At 47.1% G+C, this 16,114-nt stretch overlaps 1 protein-coding gene and 1 long non-coding RNA gene across 5 annotated transcripts in view; one reads left to right on the forward strand and one right to left on the reverse strand.

The window, feature by feature from the left end:
* The window catches only part of KCNN3 (potassium calcium-activated channel subfamily N member 3), a 158,341-nt gene that overhangs the window by 36,250 nt on the left and 105,977 nt on the right, over positions 1 to 16,114 (reverse strand). The gene's annotated exons all lie outside the window — the stretch shown is intronic.
* Positions 14,702 to 15,711, forward strand: LOC134383617 (uncharacterized). Its single transcript, XR_010024192.1, has 3 exons — positions 14,702 to 14,771; positions 15,082 to 15,246; positions 15,636 to 15,711. It is a non-coding gene; the product is annotated as an uncharacterized LOC134383617 (long non-coding RNA).

A 16,114-nucleotide genomic window follows, 5' to 3' on the forward strand; every position in this document is an offset into this window, starting at 1 on the left:
ATTTAGATAACTGCCAGAGTTTGAAGTTGAATTAGTGATAAATACATAGGAAACTAAGCAAATGAAAAACATGATAATTAACAACTCTAGGGAGAAAAAAATGTTCCGCAAGAAAGGAAAAGCTGTCATATATTACTACAAGGCTCAACTATGAATAGAGTCAAATTAGTGTGGACTGAGTCATGTAAACGCTGATTACTGATTTGACCAAAATTATGATGAAATGATAAGAGGAGGATGGGGGGACAGGAAGATCTGGAGGGGAGGGAAGGGAGCTGAATCTTCATGTTCCTTCGTGGGAAGTGAATAGATAATGCCTAAAGCCAAAGCATCGACAAGTAGCAATACAACCATGCTGCTCAGAGACACGGAGGAAATACCAAAATCAATCAGCGAAAGGAGGTAAAAGTAGCTGCCTCTGGGGAAGAGTAAATGGAAAGAATTGGTGGAGGACAGAAAATACTACAGAACGATCGACTCCAAAGTGTATGCATGTATAACTTTGATAACATCAAACATAAAACCAAACCAAAGAGAAAAAAGTGCAAATACATGTAACATTAAATTAAGTTATGAAGCATAAAAAGGAAATAAGCATCTGCGAACTCACCATCCGTCGCCAACCTGTTGAATCTATTTGTGCGTTCTCTCCATGCTCAGCCCCCCACCTCCCCCCAGAGGTAACCCTTATCCTGAATTTCATGTTTATCATCTCCTGGTTTTTCTTCATAGTGCTTCACACAGATATGATTACCTAAACAACATGTAATTTTGTTTTGCCTGTTTCTTTTTTTAATTCAATTTAACCAAATTAAATTTATTTATTTATTTTTGTGACTGGTAAGGGGATCGCAACCCTTGGCTTGGTGTCAGCCGCACCGTGCTCAGCCAGTGAGCACACTGGCCATCCCTATATAGGATCCGAACCCATGGCAGGAGCACCGCTGCGCTCCCAGTGCCGCACTCTCCCAAGTGAGCCACGGGGTCGGCCCTATTTATTTATTTATTTTAATTTATCAATATACAATATATGTTTTGCCTGTCTCTGAACTTCATAAAAATGAAATCATACTACAAGAGTGTGGTTGGCAGCTTCAAAACGGCCCCCAACGTTCGCCCTCCTCCTGAGATCTTCACACAATTTAGTAATCTTTTCCTTTTGAGGGTGGGCTGGACCCAGGAACTTGTTTCTAACAAATAGAATGTGGCAGAAGTGATGGGCTTTCTCCTCTCCAGTTAGATTATAATAAGACTGTGGCTTCTGTCTTGGGTGATCTCTCACTTGTTCTCTTTTGGATCACTCTCCCTGAGAGAAGCCACCCACCGCATCATGGGACAAGCCCGTGGATAAGCCCACATAGTGAGGGGCCACAGCCTGCCAACAACCACATGAGTGAGCTTGGAAACAGATACTCATTAAGCTGAGCCTTGAGATGAGACCACAGCCCTGGCCCACAGCCTGACTCCATCTCAGGAGAGGCCTTGAGCCAGAGGTGCCCACTTAAGCTGCACCTGAATCCCTGACCCATAACAACCATGAGATAGCAAATGTTTGTTGTTGCAAGCTGCTAAATGCTGGGGGAATTTGTTACACAGCAATAGATAACTAATACAACGAACTGTTCTATAAATTGTTTTTTTCCCAGTCAACATATATGTTAACATTTGTGGCTATTGTGTATTTTCATTCCTGTATTGTATTTCATCATAGGAACATGCCACGATTTATGCAGTCATTCACCTATTGACGGACATTTAGATGGTTTCCAGGTTTTTCCTCTAATGAGCAATACCGTTACAAACATTCTTAATCATAGCTCCTGACTTTAATTTTTGCCAAACTACTGGGTAAGATGGTATCTCACCTTTTACTTTGCATTTCCATGATAAAAGCTTAAGGATCCTTTCACATGTTTATTCGTCACTCACGTTTTCTAATCTGTGAAGTGCCATTCATGACTTTTGCCCGTTTTTGTCTATTTCTTACTGATTCTAAGAGTTCTTTATATAGTCTAGATGACAAGAACTTTGTCAGTTGATGTGTTGCAAATATCTTCTTCCAGGTTGTGCCCTGTGTTTTTATTTTCTCTGTAGTATTTTTGATGAACAAAAGTTTTAAATTTTACTGTATATGAATTTATCATCCTTTTCATCTATAATTAGTGACATATGTTTTTTAAAGAAATTCTTCCTTGTGGTTATAAGACTTTCTTTCAATGTCTTAAAATGTTGTCCTTTTCATTTAATCCACCTGGAATTGATTTTGTGTCATTTTTTTCATGTGGGTAACCAATTATCCCGGCTCCACTTATTGCCTGCTTCATTCTTTCCTCTGCTGACTTTCAATGCCGCCTCTATCATATACATTATATGTAGACGTGGTGCTATTTCTGAGTTTTCTATTCTGTTCCATTGGCCTATTTGTCTAATGCTGAAATTATATTACAGTCCTCTTTGTAGCCTTCTCTTGGTACCTTCTCAGGGCCTAACACATAATAGGTGCTCAGTAAATATTTGTGGAATGAATACAGCCTGCTCGCCGCCTTTCCTGTCCCCCTGTGAAACTGATGCTTGCTTCAGTAATTCCGTGAAGCATGTTAAAATGACTTCAGCTGTTCTCTTTGGCAAATAAACTTTTGTCAAAATGGCAGCCAAATGTCTTGGGCTTGGAGTCAGTTCTCACTGTTAATAAGAACTCAGCTTCTTCACATTGGCTGTGACCTGTTACAGCAATAAGGTGACAGAAAATAAGCCAAAGTGAAATGACTGCCTCTTCCTCCCTTCTTTTCCAAAGGAGTTTGAATAATTTTTTAACCAGTTTTTTTTTTTTTGTTTTTACTTTTTTCACATGGATCTAAGTGATACAATTGTTTTAGCCATTTCTTCTGGGTCTAGTTTGTTTGTTGGAAACTTGCAAGAATTGAGCCAGGCCTCCCACAGAACTCCAGCCACATGGATTGCTTTGTCCTCACCTTCCAGGCCGTCTTCAGACTCACACAGTCAGACCCCTGCACCCTGCGCCGTGGACCCTGTGCTTGCCAATCCTCTAATGAAGAACTCAGCAACGTGAATCTGACCTGGCCCCTTGGTGGCCCATGACCCCGTCGGCCACCCTCCTCAGAACACTGCCCTCGTTTGGCGTCTTCTGTGGCTTGCTCTCCTGGCTTCCTCCCACTCTGACCGTGCTTTCTTGGCTTCTTCCTCTGGCCTCCTCTTCAATGTTGCTGTGCTCTGAGCTTGCCTTGTACATATACCTCTCTTGCTCCTGTCACATCTGCCACCACCCTCATTGATCTTCTAACTGACCATTCCAGACCCAACTCAAATCCTGTCCCGAGCGGCCCAGCCAACGTGAGCTCTTTGCCTCTACCGCCACACCACTCAGTATCTGCACTACCCATCTGCCGCCCACATCCTGCCTTGCACAGGAGACCACCAGGCTGACTGGTTGAACACACAGGCTCTAGGGCCAGACCACCTGTGTTTGAATCTGGGTTTTGCACCTTAGTGTCTCTGCATGAGCTTGTCTTCAGTTTTCCCAGCTGTAAAAGGGGATAATACTTGTACCAGCTCACATAGCGTTACTGTGAGTGTTCAATGAGTTGAGCAGTACCTGGCACACATTCGCACTAAGGAAATGTTGGCCATTGCTCTGCTGTTACCATCATGTGTGTAGATGTCTAGCCTTGGTATAGCAGAAAGACACAGGATCTGGAGCCCACAGACTGCCTTTCGTGCCCTAATGGTTTTATGACCTTGCACAAATCGCTCTGCTGTCTCAGGGTCTGTTTTGCCTTCAGGGAAGCAGGCATAATAATGTCTGCCCTGCCCATCTCACAAGGCTGTGGTGAAGAGTGAACGTGGAGGGGCTTCATCAGTCTTCGGTGTGTGACACAGGTAGAGGCGTGTGACTGCCTCTCCAAGAGCCTCCCACCTAAAACTTCATCCTAAGTGACAAGGGCAGCCTTGGGACATGGAGGAAGAACCAGTAGCAGACACTGCTGTGTAGGAAAACGGTAACTCCTCCCAGGTTCTCCTGTAATCTTCTTTGACCCATGTTTTTCTGGGGGGGCCACAGCCCCTTCCCTTTGTATGGTGACTTGCAGTTTAAACACCTTGTCTCCATCAAATCCCGTCATCTCCACCTTCAAGATGTTTCCAGAATCTGACCACTTCTCACCCCCTTGTCTGCTACCACCCCAGTCCAGCCCCAGTCCTCTCACCCAGACCCCTGCACTGGTCACCTGACTGGCCTCCCCACTTCTATCAGTATGACCCGTGCCCATCACCCCATACCCCCGCTCCAGTCTAGTTTCATGACAGCAGCCAGAGTGGTCCTTCCAAAAAGTACAACAAAATTCCCGTGTCCCTTGGAACAAAAGCCAAAGTCCTTATGGGCTGTACAAGAGCCTAAAGAACCCCCCTCCCCAGCCTCTGGGGCCTCTCTGAGAACATCTCCCACAGCCCACTTCTTCAGCCACTCTGCTCCTGGGTTCCCTACAGCTCTGTCAACAGCCCAGCTTCACTCCTGTCTCAGGGCTTTTGTACCTGATAGTCCTTCTGCTTACCCCAGATACTGGGCTCTTACCCCAGACAATTTCAGGACTTCACTGAAATGTCAGCTTCTCAGGAAGGCGTTCCCTGACCGCCCTGTCTATTACTGTACTGCTGCCCCACACCCCCAGGCCCCAACTTCCTTTCCTGCGTCATTCTCCACAGCATGTATCACCACCTGACATGATATGTACTTGGCTTATTTTGTGTTTATTGACTGTCAACCCCCATTAGGATGAAGGCTTCAAGAAGGAAAAGGACTTTTTCTGTTTTGTTTACTCATGTATCCCTAGTGCTCAATAAATACTTGTCAAATGAATGGATAAATGGATGAATGAATGAATGAATGATCCCACTTGGTCTTCATCAGAAGCCAGCAGGACAGGTCAGCAGGATAAGTAAGGGCCGGACCTTGACTTTACAATGTAGCATTGAGAAGCTCAAGAGAGTAACTAACCTAACTAGCTTCTAACAGCAAGTAAGCGAAGATGGGACTGAAACCCACATTTTGGGTTACTAAATATGGCAGCTGCCATGAGCAGGGAATGGGGTGGGGTGTAGGGACAGCAACTGTGCACCTGGGTAGGGACCACCCCAGCTTGACGAAGCGCCGGCTCAGTCACGGCCGGTGGGATGATGGCCAGGAGGCTCTGTGTGTGACTGGCTGTTACCAGCCTGTATTAAGGAGCCCGGGAAGCTATTTACTAAAGGGCAGACACTTTCATGGAGTCCTGAGTTTTATTCCCATCCTTACTTCTGCCTTTGTCCAGATCCCCAGTATAATCAGCCTCCTAATTATCAGGTGCCCTCAGTGTGCTAGGGCATGCAATTCCAGCTTGGAGGAGAAAATGGGGTGAAATCACCATTTCTTAGGGACATTACGAGCCTTAGTTTAGGAGGCCTTGGGAAATGCTTGAGGTGTATGAAAGGGTACCCTTGAAATTTCCAAGCTGGCTGAGGAATAAACGGCTTATGGTGGCTGCAGGGCTGTTACTGCTTATTCCAGCTATGGGGGAATTCATATCAAGGCAAAAAAAAAAAAAAGTTATTTCGTTTCTGAAAAATAATTTCCCTTATAAACACCTTAAAATGTGAAATAAATGGCTGTGGAGACCCAGGGCCGACTGCAGCCTAGTAGACCACATGCCGTGATGACATGTGCATACATAAAGTCACTCCCTCCACCCGCTTCACCCCTCTAGACGGTGTCCTATTTTTCAAGAATTGGGCTTTGAATTTAGGAAAATAAGGACGTTTCCCCTCTACCAGGTAATTCAAGGTAACAGCCCTGGATATTTCCAAGGCCAATCTAAATCTAGTCTTTTATTTCCAGCTCTGAAGAACAAACAGCATGGGTGCAAGGCCTCCGGTTATTTTTAAAAGGAGAGAAAACCAGCACCACCAAAGCACAACAGCTCCAACAAACAAGTTGTGACTTGCTGTCACCCAGACACAGCTTGTTCTCTTTCTGTGAACACAGGGCTTTGGTTGGTATGGCTTTTCCTTGATGTGGTGTCATCTCTTCTCAAGCAGTTTTCTTGGAGACTTTTGACCAACTATGGAAGGGTTGGGACAGCTGGCTGGTGTCACACATCTGGATGCAAACTCTGTGGCCTTGTGGGGACGTTCACACAGTCACGTCAGCTAAGCATTTCTTGGTGTGTGTTTCTCTTCTCAGGTCTCTTGTCGCTTTGTTTGCTCAGCAGCTCCACCTTGCAAATGGACACACCATTTGAGGGAAGCCAGCTGCATTCCTTCCACAGTCCATCTTCTTAAAGGGGAGTGCTGTCAACCTCTTTGAATGGTTATTAAATTAAAAACCAGATGGCTCCTCTGGCAAATCTTTCTGAGTCAGTTTCTCAATTTGCAATGTTTTCTTTCTTCTTATTAAAAAATATTTCCATGTTTCCTGATTTGGAAACGTTTTAATAAAATGCATGAAAATGGAGAAAAACAATATGTTTGGAAGAAGCAATGTTCCCACTGGAAGCATGTTTTCCACGGTATTTGGAGGTGGTGTGGTGGAGAGGGGATGGCAGAGAGTCTACTAGATGGGGGTTTGGATACCAGCCCTGCCACCTGGTAGCTGTGTGGCTCAGGTAAGGCACTTACCTGTCTCTGTCTCAGGTTTCCCTCTGTAAAACCTCTCATGGGATCATGGGCATGATTACATGAGACAACAAACATAATACCCTGCACAGTGCCTGGCACATATTTTGGGCTTAATAAATGAGTTCATTTAGTCAACAGAAAGGAATGAGCCCCTACCAGGTGCCAGGCTTGGTGCCTACCTGATGGAACTTACAGTTCAGGAAGGAGGCAGACACCACATGACACTAAAGCAAAGAAAGGCCAAGTAACCATGGAGACAAGTGCTGCCAAGGGGAGGCATGGGCGCAGTGAGCAGGGGGCCCTCTCTGAAGATGCAGCATTTACAGGGAGCCCTGAGGATGAGCGAGGGTGCAGCTGGAGGGTGGGGTGGGCTGCGAGTGGTCCAGGTGGAAGGGCTAGCTCAGTACAAGGCTGTGGTGAGTTGGGAGGATAAAGCAGTCCTTTCTCAAAGTCGCCAGTGCTGGGCCACGTGAACAAATTGGCACAGTTGGCATGAACTGCCATCCTGAGCCCCAAGCCCTCATTTTCCTTCCTCCCCTTCCTCTATTTTTCTTGCCATTGCCTCTCTCTGGTCTTCCTTCTCTCTCATCCTTCTTTCTCTCGTTTCCTCCTTTGAAGCACTGTGCCCACCTCCCTTTTATCTCTCCTCTCTCCTTTCTCCTTTTCCTCTCACATGTTCAGTCTCTTTCTTGCCCTCTCCCATGAGGACTCACAGTGGGAGCCCCACCCTAAGTGGAGAAGGGTTTCTGCCTCCAAGGAGTTGACCATCCCTGAGGGGACACCAGTCTTTGTTTGCTTCAGGTTGTTTTGCTTATTCAGCAAACTTGCATTTTGCACCTACTGTTGGTCAGATACAGATGGCGTACAAGGAAACATCACAGGGGCCCTGCTCGAGGGGGCCCCCACCAGAGTCAAAAGAGCTATGTCAGGAGTAGGTAATCGGGTCTACCCAACAATAGGACATCTCTGGGGGGACAAAAGGTAAATCAAGCTCAACTTGTCCCCAACCCTGCTCATTACCTGCCCTCTCTGCACTGCCTCGGTGGAAGCGGCATCCTGTCACACATATATTCCTCAGTGGTCTCCCCAGCTGTTCTCCTTGTCTTATCCTGTGTTCCCTCAAATCCCTCCTCCACAGCATAGCCAGGGAAATCTTTCCGAAACACAAGACACTCCCTTGCTCCAAATCCGTGAGTGGCTCCCAGTAGCCTAGGGTGTGGGCAGGGGGAGAGGGGATGTTCTCAGCCTCCATGTGGGAACACACTAGGGTATACAAACAATGTCTCTGGGACTAATAGTTGTCCAGGAAATGACAACTCCTTGTCATTATCCTGTGTTCCCTCAAATCTCCCCTCCACAGCATAGCCAGGGAAATCTTTCCAAAACACAAGACACTCCCCGGCTCCAAATCCGTGAGTGGCTCCCAGTAGCCTAGGGTGTGGGCAGGGGGAGAGGGGATGTTCTCAGCCTCCATGTGGGAACACACTAGGGTATACAAACAATGTCTCTAAAACTAATAGTTGTCCAGGAAATGACATTTGTGAACAAGTTACTTTTTTATGTTACGGTAGTTTCAAGGCTATCCCTTTGATAAAATCACTCTTGCTGTCTTGTACTCTGATTCTTTCTTCAGTGGAAAGGAAAGGTTGGGCTCCATCTCACCTGATGGAAATGACTTATAACCCAGGGCACACCCACAGCAGAAGTTAGGTGTCTGAATACCATCTCTCCTGCATTGCTGGAATAAAAGAAGTAAACTAATAAGGTTGGGAACTGTTGGCTTTGATAGAGGAGTAATTCCAAAACCCTTAGAGTGCTGAAAAAGGTCCTTACCTACCTCTCTAGCCTTGAGTGTGGCTCTCACCAACACCCTTTCCCATCTGAGCTGAGGGGAGCATGCTTGTCCCTCTGCCTGGAGTCCCCTTAGGCCTGGGAAATCACCCCCTCTAGAAAGCCCTCCTGGATTAAGTGCCTTGTGGAGCCCCTTTAACCCCATGCTCCTCTCTGTCACTTCTCACTATGGGATCTGTGTGCTTGCTCCTGAGACTTGCACATCTCCATGGCCAGTGCCAGCCCTGGCCTGCAGGCACTGGGAGGAAGCTGGGCAAATCTGCCAAAGGAAGCAGTGAATGGACAAGGGCTTTCGGGGGAGGTGACGCTTACACCTGATCTCATCTCCCGCCCCTCTGTTGGCCTCTGCTTTCTGTTTAAAGCCATTCCGTGTGTCTGCTTTCTCTCCCAGCTGCTGTCTTTGGTTTTCATTCAGCTCCACTCACCCGGGGCCTCGGTCTGCTGCCTGCGCCTGCAGGCTTTCTCTCTCCTGGTTAAGCCTTTTCCCGACATCCACCATCAGTCACAGAGCACGACTCAGAAGCCTAGGGGCGTCACAGTTCTTAGTTTTTTATATACGGAGACAAGAATAACAGTAGTTGGGATTCTTTCAAATATTTCCTCAAAAATCTTAGAGATGATCTATTTCCCATCTCATTTTATTTCTGGGACTAACTCTGTAAGGTAGGATGGACTGGATATTTGCCTTATTGTAAGAGATAACAATGATCATCATCACTTATCAGTGCCAGTTGTGTGCCACGTGGGCCAAACCTTTATGTTCATTATCGCGTTTAATCCTCACAAAAACAAGATTCATAATTGTCATTTCCCATTGCTTGAGTTGGAAACTCAGGCTCAGTTAGATTAGGAAACAAAATAAAACACCTGCTGAATGGCACAGCCTGAGTCTGAGCTTGGGTTTGCCTGAGTCCACAGCCCTGTCTTTGGCCATAGTAAGCCTTTCAGGCAGTGGAGGCCCAAAGAGATTGAGTGGGGAGATGGCTGGGGATTCTCCCTTTCTCAGGCATCTGATCCTGGATCTGTATTACAATGAGCCATGTTTCATAGGGAGCAAGCCAGAACCAGGGCTGCCCTGTTCAGCAGCATAGGTTGTGCACTGTGCAACTCCTGGGAGTGCCATTCACGAAGACTTCAATGTGAATGGTGCCCCCTGGAGGGAAGTGCTGCGTACGCAGTGGTCCTGGCTAGAGCCCCAAGGAAAGAAGGGTGTCTTTCTCCTCTCAGTTATGCTTTCCAAAGAGCACTAAAGGCAGGCAGCTCCCCAGGTAAGCAAATGTTGTGGAAGGCACAGAGCTGCAGACTCACCTGGACAGGGTTAGTGTGGGAAGGAGGTGGGGATCACCCTGTGACCAAAGAGAACAAAGAGAAACAGGATGGAATTTTCTTGTTTCTGTTTCCCAGAGCAGTAGGTCTTCCAGGGCAGGATGTGGAAGTTCTGGTTGGGCGTTTTCCCTGCCACTGAGAAGAGGGGATGCTGAGGAGGAGCCCTGGACATCAGAGTGAGTGGGAATAGTTCTGACTCAGCAGAGGTTGCAAAGCAGCCTCTGGGAAATAAGAGAGACAGAGAAGAGATAGAAGCCAAAGGTGGAGGTATCAGGAGCAAGGACACCTGGTGAGGGTCTGGCCTGAGAGTAAGGACTGGGATATCCACAGCAACTGCCCTGGTTTGGGGACATGGCTCAGAGCTCTGGAGGACTGCAGAATTCTCCCTGACCACAAGCAGCCTGCACAGGGAGTACAGTTGCCTCTAACTTCTAACCTCTTTCCACAGGCCCGAGGGGTCCAAGAAGGTACACTTCCTCTGTTTTCTGGGGGTGGGCTCTGGCCAAGTGAAGAGTGACAAAGTCTAGGGGTGGGGGGTAGGTTCTCGGGGGCTGGTCCAGGCCCACTTGTCCCACAGCCAAGTCACCCAGACCTTGGTATACACGATTAACTGGACAGTTCTGAAAGATCAGATATAATGCTAATTCTGAAGCTCAATACTATGTGGAGAAAGGAATGGAGACAGTCAGTCACACACTTGGACTTGAGCCCCGTCATCCTCTCTCTGGCCTCCATTTCTGTATCTGAACAGAATGAAGTATGTCTGGCTAGAAGGAGCTTCAAGACTCAGTGACACTGAGAGACAAAGCTGGTCCACCCTGCTGCCCAGTCCTTTGACCATGTGTCCTCAGCTGTTCTCTCTTCCCTAGAAAAGCCCAGATGTTGAGGGTGTCCTGGGCCTCTGGGCTAACTCTTCCCCCAAGAGGGGCTTTCTTGCTGGAGGAACCTCTAAGTCCTCGAAGCAGGCACTCCCCACGACCTCTGAGAGCAGCGGCTGGAAGGGAGGCCCCTGCACCGGGACTCAGGCCCAGGCTCCTGCACCCTCCTTGCCCATCTCCTCGGCCCAGGAGCAGAACGAAGGGAGACAGCTGGGGATGGAATGCCCTCAGCACCAGAACCCCTTTTTCTGCCTTTTGAATTGAGAGATTGTTGCTGGAGGAAAAGAAGAAGCAAGACAAAAGCCAATCCGTCTGGAGATAACTCCTCATTTGCAGGGCCTGAAGGGAACCGTGTAAAACCCCCTTAGTGTCAGCCCCATAGCTCTGGGCCTCCATCTCCACATCTGAGGATGGAGGGGGTCTGGGCCCATGAGCATCAGGGCCCCTTCCAGCTCCAAGCAGCTGTAATTCTCTGAGAACTATCTTTTTCTTACCCCATTGCCCGCACACAGGATGGAGAGCTGGTTAGGAAAGGGAGTGGGCAGCCACAGCCCCATTCTTGCCATCTTGAGAGGCCGTCTTTGAAAAGACTCAGATTCACAGGAGGCTTGCCCTAAATCAGCCCACAGTGACGAGTGTTATGGGGAGCACAACAGTGGCTGTGCTGAGGGTCTCTGCCCTCACAATGAGATTCTCTTCAGGGGCATTAGCCCAGAGGCCCAGGACCCCCTCAACTTCTGCACTTTTCTAGGGAAGAGAGTGAACAGCCAAGGACACATGGTCAAAGGACTGGGCAGCAGGGTGGATCAGCTTTGTCTCTCAGTGTCACTGAGTCTTGGGGCTCCCTCTATCCCGACAGACCTCATTCTGTTCAGACACAGAAATGGAGGCCAGAGAGGGGATGATGGGGCCCAAGTCCAGAGTGCTTCCCACATGGTGCTGCCTCTTTCTGCCCAACGGAGCACCTGTCATGTGAGCCCCAGGAAGAAGACCCTCAGCTGGGAGCTCAGGTCTCTCCAACTTGCTGTGTGACTCTGACACATAATGGTGTAGGGCCATTATCTCTAAGTTGCTTTCCTTCTTTGGGCCCTAGTTTGCTTATCTGTAAAATGTGAGGATTAGGCTACGTAAGCTCTCAAGCCCTTCTAGCTCTGAGTTAACTGTTTCTTGGATCACACTCTGTCCCCCTCCCAGTCTCCAGAGAACTTGTGGCTGGGCTGACCGCAGATGCAGAAGCCAGGCGTCTTCACAGACAGGAGGCCTGTGGCATTCCATAGGAACAAGATAAACCAAGAGCTCAGTTCAGGTGGGAACCACTTAGCAGTCTTCCATGTCTTGGGCAGCAGCAGCAGCAGGTGACTCCCAACTTCCACAGAGGCTCTGATGGCTCCTAACCCAAGATTTTGACCACTGAACACCTGAGATTCCTGAAAAAGTACCAGAGAGGGCAAGCTGGTGCAAGGCCATTAAAAAAGAGTAAGGATGGCTATTCTCTGAGTCACCATGGAAGCCAATTTATCTGTCTCATGACCCCAGAGAGGCCCCTGGAGACTCCTTGGTCCCAGCATCCCCAGCCCTGGCTGTTTTAGAGGAAGCAGCTGCCACAGAAGAGCTTGTTACATGTTGCCAGGCAACAAAATGCTGACTGAAAACCACTGCCTGCCTCTGACACTTCATAGGACTGGAAACCGGCAGATGAGAGGAGACTGCCAGGGAACAAAGGAGAAGCGTCAGGAGGGAAAATGTTGAAGTTGAGCAACCACAGAAAGCAAAATGAAAGAGCCCAGACAGTTGTGTAAAGTGCCCAAAAGCAAACAGATGGGGAGGAAAAACTGACTCATGGAAATTAGGGAGACAGAGGGGAGGCATGGAGGGGAGTCCACCAGGTGTTAGGTCCTCGAAAGGCCTCCTTTTCTTTTGTTTTGGTCAAATCTGTCATTAGAGCTGAGGTTGCTGATAAGGAAGATGATGATAATGGATGATAATGATGATGACAATGACGACAATGATTGCCGAGGTAAACACTTATCTACCGTGGGCTTCTACTTTTATCTGAGCAATTTTTACTAAACACCCCTCATGTTTAGTAAAGCAATGGCACAATTCTCCACAAACTTTCCAGGAAACACAATTATCTTCTGAGACAAAGATCCCCACTGCCAGCAGCATCACCAGCTCACTCAAGTAAAGGTTCATTTGCTTGTCGGTTTAAGTGACCTTGAGCTCTGGGATCTTGAAGCACTGAGTAGATCGGGGAGAGAAGGGGTGTCCAGAGAGCTGCAGCCAGGCCCGGGAGTGCTCAGCTGTTGAAGGGGCCATGGAGGCACCAGGGGCTCAGCACGGGAGGGCTGCAGGTGGAGGACCCTCTGCAGGGACTCTGGGCCAGCAGTGACATCCTGGCTCACTCACCTCCCAAAGCTTCCATTTCCTAATTTCTAAAATGGGAAGATTACTCCTGCCCTGCCCTCTTCACAGAGCGCTGGGCAACAGAGGAGAAACTGTGTAGACTGGACGCCGGAAACCATAGGATAGTGCCCCTTATTTATTAAAAGAAATTGCTGGCCTCTCACAGGGGCTGGGCACTCTAGGAGGCATTATCATACAGAACCACTACGTACCGGGGGAGAGGCAAGTAAACAAGCAAGCTCACGCCATGGTGGGCGAGTTACTCCCCTGCTGTTGGCCTCAGTTTTCCCATCAGTGAAATGGTGATTCTACTACAAAAGTTACTGTGAGGGTTAAATAGGACGCTGTGTGTTAGAAGCCAGCACTTAACAAGTGGTGACTCTCTTTGTGCTCCCTTGGGCCTGAGGTCACCATTAACAGGGCTCAGTCTCACCAGCCCTCTGGCTCTGCTTAATTTGGCCACAGCGAGAGTCTGGTAACCTCAGGAGGCCACAGTCTAATTTCTGAAATAATGAAAAGCCTCAAGACACATTTATTCCTTAAATAAAATGCACAGTTTAAATTGTAAACAAGAACAAAACAAATTAAGAATATTGGTAACTAAGTGGGAATAATTTCATGTGTTTAACTTGACAAAATAATTATAAAGCTACTACCCAGTGAACTATATTCGCATTTACTTAACTCTGAGTTTGACAACATAGGTGTTTACTTTATTAATTTTGATGTATATTTTCTCAGAAAAAGTCTGGCCAGCCACCAGACCCCACCCCAGACCCCACACAACTGATACTGTGGCAGTCAAGGACAATGGGCTTTTTCTGCCTATGCCCACTAGTACGAACTGGCTTCCCACTAAAAATCACTGTTTTTCTATAGCACCAGTCACAGTTTTTTTCTAGGTACCAGACAGCCTGTCCTCAAAGAAATTATATAATGACCAAGCAGCTCAAACTGAAAGAAAAACTTAGTTCACTTTGTACTTATGTTCTTTCTCCTTTGCCCCGACACAGTCTCACTCCATAACACAACTCCAATTTAACACATACCCCAAGAGCCTTGCAGACAGCAGTCATGTTAAGGGTTAAGCCGTGCAAGTTAAGGGCTGGGGCAAACCACTGAGCCTCACTAAGTCACATGTCCTCAAACACGAAATGGGGACTCTGAGTCTCCTGTCCTGCCTGCTCACTTCTTAGGGCCCTTCGGAGATGCAGAAGAGCTTGTGCCCTGTGTTTATGGTTTCCCCAGCTTTTCATGCTTCCTCTTATTTGAACTTCATAACCCACCTGAGAAGTAGGTAAGACAAGCTTACCTCCAACTTACAGATCAGAGGAATGAGGCTCAAGAAAGGAAAAAAACCCAGGGTTTGTCAAGAACCAGCTATAGTCAGAGGTACTTAATAGAAAGTACGTGACGTGCCAAGTTCACACAGCTGATCCATTCTTAAGTGGGGCTATGAGCTCAGGTTTTCTGACTGCTGGTGCCACATGCTTTCCATTCTGTAAGCAATGAAATCTTACGTGCAGAAATGTGAGGTGTTACTGCTACCATTACTGCTCATGTTACTAAAATTGAACCAAACCTGTTTTTATGGTGGGTTAACTGTGGTTGGACCTGTGAAGGGCCTTGGACACTAAATAAGGAGTATGAACTTAATCTTCTTAGAGGGAGCAATATAAGGTTTTTGAGGGGTAATAGTATGTGTCTAGTGGTAGTGTAATTGGAAGCTAGAAAAGCTACTTCATAGTCCAGTATAAGATGACAGGGATCTGGGTCAGAAAGGTAGCAGGAAGAGGAAGAGATGAGTTTGGAAGAAATTATAGAACAAGAACCATAGAACTTGATGCCTGAATGGAGGGCTGGGAAGGGGGTGGGTATGGGCACAAGGATAGTGAATGATTTTGAGCCTAAGAGATAGTTGTGAACCAACAGCCTTTCTCCTCTTCTTCATTAGTGAGAACCCAGGAATGAGCACTGGTTATCAATAAAGACTACATTCTTTTCAACATGTGAATGACCAATGGATGCAAATGGAAGCGACGTATAACTTCCAGGAAATACCCTTAAAGAGAAAGAACATGCCTTGTTTCATCCCTTTCACTCTCCTGCTGACTAGAAGGTAAATGGGATGGCCGGAGCTCAGCAGCCTTCTTGAGCTATGAGGAAGAAGCCATGTGCCAAGGATGGCAGGGCAACAAGGGAGAAGGAGCCTGTGTCCTTGATACTATTGGGAACTGCTATTGGTTGAATTGTGTCTCCCAATGTCACATGTATTAGAAACTTGATCCCCACTGTGACAGTATTAAGAGGGTGGGATATCCTATTAAGGAAGTTGAAAGGTGGGGCCTTTAAGAGGTGATTAGATTGTGAGGACTGTACCGTCATGAATGGATTGATCCATTCATGGAATGAGAGTGGTTCTGATGGCTTTTAAAGGAGAACAAGTGAAGTGGTTAGCTCTCCCTTGCTCCTGCCATGTATGCCATGTGATACCCTGCATTGCTGTAGAGTCACCACCCAGAACAAGACCCTCACCAGATGTGTTCCCCGGACTTCAGATTTCCCAGCCTCCAAAACTGTAAGCAATACATATTGTTTCTTTACAAATTACCCAGTTTCAGGTATTCCATTATAAGCAACAGAAATGGACTAATACAGACACCATACCTGCTTTGGATTGACCCATTTCCAGTCTTAGTTTGCATGAGAAAAAAGCCTCTATTTTGTTTAAACTATTGCTATTTTGGGTTTATGGTCACTTGCAGCCAAAAACTAACACTAACTGATAAAGTTCCTGAGAAAAAGAAGACAAAAACAGAGAAAGAGAGAGAGAATTTAGGGGTAACATGATGAGTTTGATCATAGACGTGATATATGGAACATGAGTGCATGAGAACACATATAAAACTCTTGGACTGTTCAGTCTATGGACTCTAAGGGAAAAACAAAAACCAAAACTCTTAGCCTGGTACCAGGATGTATTCAAA

Source organism: Cynocephalus volans, chromosome 8 (assembly GCF_027409185.1).
Source record: "Cynocephalus volans isolate mCynVol1 chromosome 8, mCynVol1.pri, whole genome shotgun sequence".
NCBI classification, from domain to species: Eukaryota; Metazoa; Chordata; class Mammalia; order Dermoptera; family Cynocephalidae; genus Cynocephalus; species Cynocephalus volans.